Source organism: Phalacrocorax aristotelis, unplaced genomic scaffold (assembly GCF_949628215.1).
Source record: "Phalacrocorax aristotelis unplaced genomic scaffold, bGulAri2.1 scaffold_50, whole genome shotgun sequence".
Lineage (NCBI taxonomy): Eukaryota > Metazoa > Chordata > Aves > Suliformes > Phalacrocoracidae > Phalacrocorax > Phalacrocorax aristotelis.
In genome coordinates, this window is record NW_027441151.1 from 66709 (window position 1) to 74952 (window position 8244).

The window sequence follows — 8244 nt, forward strand, 5'->3', positions numbered from 1 at the left end:
ACCACTTCTTTCCCATTGCCTCCAAATACATCCCAGTTCCGTCCCATTACATCCCAGTACATCCCAGGTCCCTCCCAGTACTGGGAGGGAGCTGGGATGTACTGGGAGGCACTGCAATGTGCGGGGATGCCCTGGGATGTACCGTGGAGGAACTAGGATGTACAGGCTTGTACTGGGTTGTGCCAGGTGGAACTGGCAGGGATTTGGGATGTACCAGGATCTACTAGGATGTACTGGGATGTACTGGGAGGTAACTGTTATGTACTGGGAAGGAACTGGGAGGGAACTGGGATGTACTGGTAGGGAACTGGGATGTACTGGGAGGGAACTGGGACGTACTGTGAGGACACTGGGATGTACTGTTATGTACTGGGAGGGAAGTGTTATGTACTGAGGGGAACTGGGACGTACTGGGAGGGAACTGTGAAGTACTGGGATGTACTGGGAGGGAACTGGGAGGGAACTGGTATGTAGTAGGATGTACTGGGTGGGAACTGGGATGTACTAGGAGGGAACTGGTATGTACTGGGAGGGAACTGGGATGTACTGGGATGTAGTGGGAGGGAACTGGGAGGGAACTGGGATGTACTGGGAGGGAACTGGTATGTACTGGGAGCGAACTGGGATGTACTGGGGACATACTGGCAGGGAACTGGGATGTACTGGGAGGGGATTGGGATGTATTGGGAGGGAAGTGTTATGTACCAAGGGGGAACTGGGACGTACTGGGATGTAGTGGGAGGGAACTGTGAAGTACTGGGATGTACTTAGAGGGAACTGGGATGTACTGGGAGGGAACTTTGAAGTACTGGGATGTACTTAGAGGAAACTGGGAGGCAACTGGCATGTACTGGGATGTACTGGAATGGAACTGGGAGTGAACTGTGTGTGAACTGGGAGGGAACCGGGATATACTGTGAGGGAACTGGGATGTACTGGGAGGGACTGGGAGGGATCTGGGATGTACTGGGCTGCACTGGTAGGGAACTGGGATGTACTGGGAGGAAACTGGAATGTCCCAGTTGACACCCACTTCCCTCCCAGTTTCCTCCCAGTATATCCCAGTTTCCTCCCAGTATATCCCAGTTTCCTCCCAGTACATCCCAGTAAATCCCAGTTTGCTCCCAGTACATCCCAGTACATTCCAGTTCCGTTCCTGTACATCCCAATACATTCCTGTTCCATGCCAGTACATCCCAGTTTCCTACCAGTTCATCCCCGTACATCCCAATTCCCTCCCGGTTCACTACCACTTCTTTCCCAGTGCCTCCCAATACATCCCAGTACGTCCCAGGTCCCTCCCAGTACGTCCCAGGTCCCTCCCAGTACTGGGAGGGAACTGGGATGTACTGGGAGGCACTACAATGTGCGGGGATGCCCTGGGATGTACCGTGGAGAAACTAGGATGTACAGGCTTGTACTGGGTTGTACCGGGTGGAACTGGCAGGGATTTGGGATGTACCAGGATGTACTGGTATGTACTGGGAGGTAACTGTTATGTACTGGGAAGGAACTGGGAGGGAACTGGGATGTACTGGGAGGGAACTGGGACGTACTGTGAGGACACTGGGATGTACTGGTATGTACTGGGAGGGAAGTGTTATGTACTGAGGGGAACTGGGACGTACTGGGATGTACTGGGAGGGAACTGTGAAGTACTGGGAGGGAACTGGTATGTAGTAGGATGTACTGGGTGGGAACTGGGATGTACCAGGATGTACTGGGATGTACTGGGAGGGAACTGGTATGTACTGGGAGGGAACTGGGATGTACTGGGATGTAGTGGGAGGGAACTGGGAGGGAACTGGGATGTACTGGGAGGGAACTGGTATGTACTGGGAGGGAACTGGGATGTACTGGGATGTAGTGGGAGGGAACTGGGAGGGAACTGGGATGTACTGGGAGGGAACTGGTATGTACTGGGAGGGAACTGGGATGTACTGTGACATACTGGCAGGGAACTGGGATGTACTGGGAGGGGATTGGGACGGACTGGGAGGGAACTGGGATGTACTGGGCTGCACTGGTAGGGAACTAGATGTACTGGGAGGAAACTGGAATGTCCCAGTTGACACCCACTTCCCTCCCAATGCCTCCCAGTATATCCCAGTTTCCTCCCAGTACATCCCAGTAAATCCCAGTTTGCTCCCAGTACATCCCAGTACATCGCAGTACATTCCAGTTCCGTTCCTGTACATCCCAATACATCCCCGTTCCATGCCAGTACATCCCAGTTTCCTACCAGTTCATCCCCGTACATCCCAATTCCCTCCCGGTTCACTACCACTTCTTTCCCAGTGTCTCCCAATACATCCCAGTTCCGTCCCATTACATCCCAGTACGTCTTAGTTCCCTCCCAGTACGTCCCAGTTCCCTCCCAGTACATCCCAGGTCCCTCTCAGTACTGGGAGGGAGCTGGGATGTACTGGGAGGCACTACAATGTGCGGGGATGCCCTGGGATGTACTGTGGAGGAACTAGGATGTACAGGCTTGTACTGGGTTGTACCGGGTGGAACTGGCAGGGATTTGGGATGTACCAGGATCTACTGGGATGTACTGGGATGTACTGGGAAGGAACAGGGAGGGAACTGGGATGTACTGGGAGGAAACTGGGATGTACTGTGAGGGAACTGGGACGTACTGTGAGGACACTGGGATGTACTGTTATGTACTGGGAGGGAAGTGTTATGTACTGAGGGGAACTGGGACGTACTGGGATGTACTGGGAGGGAACTGTGAAGTACTGGGATGTACTGGGAGTGAACTGGGAGGGAACTGGTATGTAGTAGGATGTACTGGGTGGGAACTGGGATGTACTGGGAGGGAACTGGGATTTACTGGGAGGGAACTGGGATGTACTGGGACATACTGGCAGGGAACTGGGATGTACTGGGAGGGGATTGGGACGGACTGGGAGGGAACTGGGATGTACTGGGCTGCACTGGTAGGGAACTGGGATGTACTGGGAGGAAACTGGAATGTCCCAGTTGACACCCACTTCCCTCCCAATGCCTCCCAGTATATCCCAGTTTCCTCCCAGTATATCCCAGTTTCCTCCCAGTATATCCCAGTTTCCTCCCAGTACATCCCAGTAAATCCCAGCTCGCTGCCAGTACATGCCAATACATCGCTGTACATTCCAGTTCCGTTCCTGTACATCCCAATACATCCCCGTTCCATGCCAGTACATCCCAGTTTCCTACCAGTTCATCCCCGTACATCCCAATTCCCTCCCCGGTTCACTACCACTTCTTTCCCAGTGCCTCCCAATACATCCCAGTTCCGTCCCATTACATCCCAGTACATCCCAGTTCCCTCCCAGTACATCCCAGGTCCCTCCCAGTACATCCCAGGTCCCTCCCAGTACTGGGAGGGACCTGGGATGTACTGGGAGGCACTACAATGTGCGGGGATGCCCTGGGATGTACCGTGGAGGAACTAGGATGTACAGGCTTGTACTGGGTTGTACCGGGTGGAACTGGCAGGGATTTGGGATATACCAGGATCTACTAGGATGTACTGGGAGGTAACTGTTATGTACTGGGAAGGAACAGGGAGGGAACTGGGATGTACTGGGAGGGAACTGGGACGTACCGTGAGGACATTGGGATGTACTGGTATGTACTGGGAGGGAAGTGTTATGTACTGAGGGGAACTGGGACGTACTGGGATGTACTGGGAGGGAACTGTGAAGTACTGGGATGTACTGGGAGTGAACTGGGAGGGAACTGGTATGTAGTAGGATGTACTGGGTGGGAACTGGGATGTACTGGGATGTACTGGGAGGGAACTGGGATGTACTGGGATGTAGTGGGAGGGAACTGGGAGGGAACTGGTATGTACTGGGAGGGAACTGGGATGTACTGGGACATACTGGCAGGGAACTGGGATGTACTGGGAGGGGATTGGGACGGACTGGGAGGGAACTGGGATGTACTGGGCTGCACTGGTAGGGAACTGGGATGTACTGGGAGGAAACTGGAATGTCCCAGTTGACACCCACTTCCCTCCCAATGCCTCCCAGTATATCCCAGTTTCCTCCCAGTATATCCCAGTTTCCTCCCAGTACATCCCAGTAAATCCCAGTTTGCTCCCAGTACATCGCAGTACATTCCAGTTCCGTTCCTGTCCATCCCAATACATTCCCGTTCCATGCCAGTACATCCCAGTTTCCTACCAGTTCATCCCCGTACATCCCAATTCCCTCCCGGTTCACTACCACTTCTTTCCCAGTGCCTCCCAATACATCCCAGTTCCGTCCCATTACATCCCAGTACATCCCAGGTCCCTCCCAGTACGTCCCAGGTCCCTCCCAGTACATCCCAGGTCCCTCCCAGTACTGGGAGGGAACTGGGATGTACTGGGAGGCACTACAATGTGCGGGGATGCCCTCGGATGTACTGTGGAGGAACTAGGATGTACAGGCTTGTACTGGGTTGTACAGGGTGGAACTGGCATGGATTTGGGATGTACCAGGATGTACTGGGATGTACTGGGAGGTAACTGTTATGTACTGGGAGTGAACTGGGAGGGAACTGGGATGTACTGGGACGGACTGGGAGGGAACTGGGATGGACTGGGATGCACTGGTAGGGAACTGGGATGTACTGGGAGGAAACTGGAATGTCCCAGTTGACACCCACTTTCCTCCCAGTTTCCTCCCAGTACATCCCAGTAAATCCCAGTTTGCTCCCAGTACATCGCAGTACATTCCAGTTCCGTTCCTGTACATCCCAATACATCCCCGTTCCATGCCAGTACATCCCAGTTTCCTACCAGTTCATCCCCGTACATCCCAATTCCCTCCCGGTTCACTACCACTTCTTTCCCAGTGCCTCCCAATACATCCCAGTTCCGTCCCATTACATCCCAGTACATCCCAGTTCCCTCCCAGTACGTCCCAGTTCCCTCCCAGTACATCCCAGTTCCCTCCCAGTACTGGGAGGGACCTGGGATGTACTGGGAGGCACTACAATGTGCGGGGATGCCCTGGGATGTACTGTGGAGGAACTAGGATGTACAGGCTTGTACTGGGTTGTACCGGGTGGAACTGGCAGGGATTTGGGATGTACCAGGATCTACTGGGATGTACTGGGAGGTAACTGTTATGTACTGGGAAGGAACAGGGAGGTAACTGGGATGTACTGGTAGGGAACTGGGATGTACTGTGAGGGAACTGGGACGTACTGTGGGGACACTGGGATGTACTGGTATGTACTGGGAGGGAAGTGTTATGTACTGAGGGGAACTGGGACGTACTGGGATGTACTGGGAGGGAACTGGGATGTACTGGGATGTAGTGGGAGGGAACTGGGAGAGAACTGGGATGTACTGGGAGGGAACTGGGATGTACTGGGAGGGGATTGGGACGGAGTGGGAGGGAACTGGGATGTACTGGGCTGCACTGGTAGGGAACTGGGATGTACTGGGAGGAAACTGGAATGTCCCAGTTGACACCCACTTCCCTCCCAATGCCTCCCAGTATATCCCAGTTTCCTCCCAGTATATCCCAGTTTCCTCCCAGTACATCCCAGTAAATCCCAGCTCGCTGCCAGTACATCCCAATACATCGCCGTACATTCCAGTTCCGTTCCTGTACATCCCAATACATCCCCGTTCCATGCCAGTACATCCCAGTTTCCTACCAGTTCATCCCCGTACATCCCAATTCCCTCCCAGTTCACTACCACTTCTTTCCCAGTGCCTCCCAATACATCCCAGTTCCGTCCCATTACATCCCAGTACATCCCAGTTCCCTCCCAGTACGTCCCAGTTCCCTCCCAGTACATCCCAGGTCCCTCCCAGTACTGGGAGGGAACTGGGATGTACTGGGAGGCACTACAATGTGCGGGGATGCCCTGGGATGTACTGTGGAGGAACTAGGATGTACAGGCTTGTACTGGGTTGTACCGGGTGGAACTGGCAGGGATTTGGGATGTACCAGGATCTACTGGGATGTACTGGGAGGTAACTGTTATGTACTGGGAAGGAACAGGGAGGGAACTGGGATGTACTGGGAGGGAACTGGGACGTACCGTGAGGACATTGGGATGTACTGGGATGTACTGGGAGGTAACTGTTGTGTACTGGGAGTGAACTGGGAGAGAAGTGGGATGTACTGGGAGGGAACTGGGATGTACTGTGGGGACACTGGGATGTACTGGTATGTACTGGGAGGGAAGTGTTATGTACTGAGGGGAACTGGGACGTACTGGGACGTGCTGGGAGGGAACTATGAAGTATTGGGATGTACTTAGAGGGAACTGGGATGTACTGGGAGGGAACTGGGAGTGAACTGGGAGGGAACTGTGAAGTACTGGGATGTACTGGGAGGGAACTGGGATGTACTGGGAGGGAACTGGGATGTACTGGGTGGAAAGTGTTGGGAATTGGGATTTACTGGGAGGGAACTGGGATGGACTGGGAGGGAACTGGGATGTAGTGGGACATACTGGGAGGGAACTGGGATGTACTGGGGTGTACTGGGAGGGAACTGTTATGTACCGAGGGGGAACTGGGATGTACTGGGAGTGAACTGTGAAGTACTGGGATGTACTTAGAGGGAAGTGGGAGGGAACTTGGATGTAGTGGGAGGGAACTGGGATTTACTTGGAGGAAAGTGGCATGTACTGGGCTGTACTGGAATGGAACTGGGAGTGAACTGTGTGTGAACTGTGAGGGAACTGGGATGTACTGTGAGGGAACTGGGATGTACTGGGATGTACTGGGACGGACTGGGAGGGAACTGGGATGTACTGGGAGGGATCTGGGATGTACTGGGCTGCACTGGTAGGGAACTGGGATGTACTGGGAGGAAACTGGAATGTCCCAGTTGACACCCACTTCCCTCCCAGTGCCTCCCAGTATATCCCAGTTTCCTCCCAGTACATCCCAGTAAATCCCAGTTTGCTCCCAGTACATGCCAGTACATCGCAGTACATTCCAGTTCCGTTCCTGTACATCCCAATACATCCCCGTTCCATGCCAGTACATCCCAGTTCCCTACCAGTTCATCCCCGTACATCCCAATTCCCTCCCGGTTCACTACCACTTCTTTCCCAGTGCCTCCCAATACATCCCAGTTCCGTCCCATTACATACCAGTTCCGTCCCATTACATACCAGTTCCGTCCCATTACATCCCAGTTCCGTCCCATTACATCCCAGTACATCCCAGGTCCCTCCCAGTACGTCCCAGTTCCCTCCCAGTACATCCCAGGTCCCTCCCAGTACTGGGAGGGACCTGGGATGTACTGGGAGGCACTACAATGTGCGGGGATGCCCTGGGATGTACTGTGGAGGAACTAGGATGTACAGGCTTGTACTGGGTTGTACCGGGTGGAACTGGCAGGGATTTGGGATGTACTGGGATGTACTGGGAGGTAACTGTTGTGTACTGGGAGTGAACTGGGAGAGAACTGGGATGTACTGGGAGGGAACTGGGATGTACTGTGAGGACACTGGGATGTACTGGTATGTACTGGGAGGGAAGTGTTATGTACTGAGGGGAACTGGGACGTACTGGGACGTGCTGGGAGGGAACTATGAAGTATTGGGATGTACTTAGAGGGAACTGGGATGTACTGGGAGGGAACTGGGAGTGAACTGGGAGGGAACTGTGAAGTACTGGGATGTACTGGGAGGGAACTGGGATGTACTGGGAGGGAAGTGGGATGTACTGGGTGGAAAGTGTTGGGAATTGGGATTTACTGGGAGGGAACTGGGATGGACTGGGAGGGAACTGGGATGTAGTGGGACATACTGGGAGGGAACTGGGATGTACTGGGGTGTACTGGGAGGGAACTGTTATGTACCGAGGGGGAACTGGGATGTACTGGGAGTGAACTGTGAAGTACTGGGATGTACTAAGAGGGAAGTGGGAGGGAACTTGGATGTAGTGGGAGGGAACTGGGGTTTACTTGGAGGAAAGTGGCATGTACTGGGATGTACTGGAATGGAACTGGGAGTGAACTGTGTGTGAACTGTGAGGGAACTGGGATGTACTGGGATGTACTGGGACGGACTGGGAGGGAACTGGGATGTACTGGGAGGGATCTGGGATGTACTGGGCTGCACTGGTAGGGAACTGGGATGTACTGGGAGGAAACTGGAATGTCCCAGTTGACACCCACTTCCCTCCCAGTGCCTCCCAGTATATCCCAGTTTCCTCCCAGTACATCCCAGTAAATCCCAGTTTGCTCCCAGTACATGCCAGTACATTCCAGTTCCGTTCCTGTACATCCC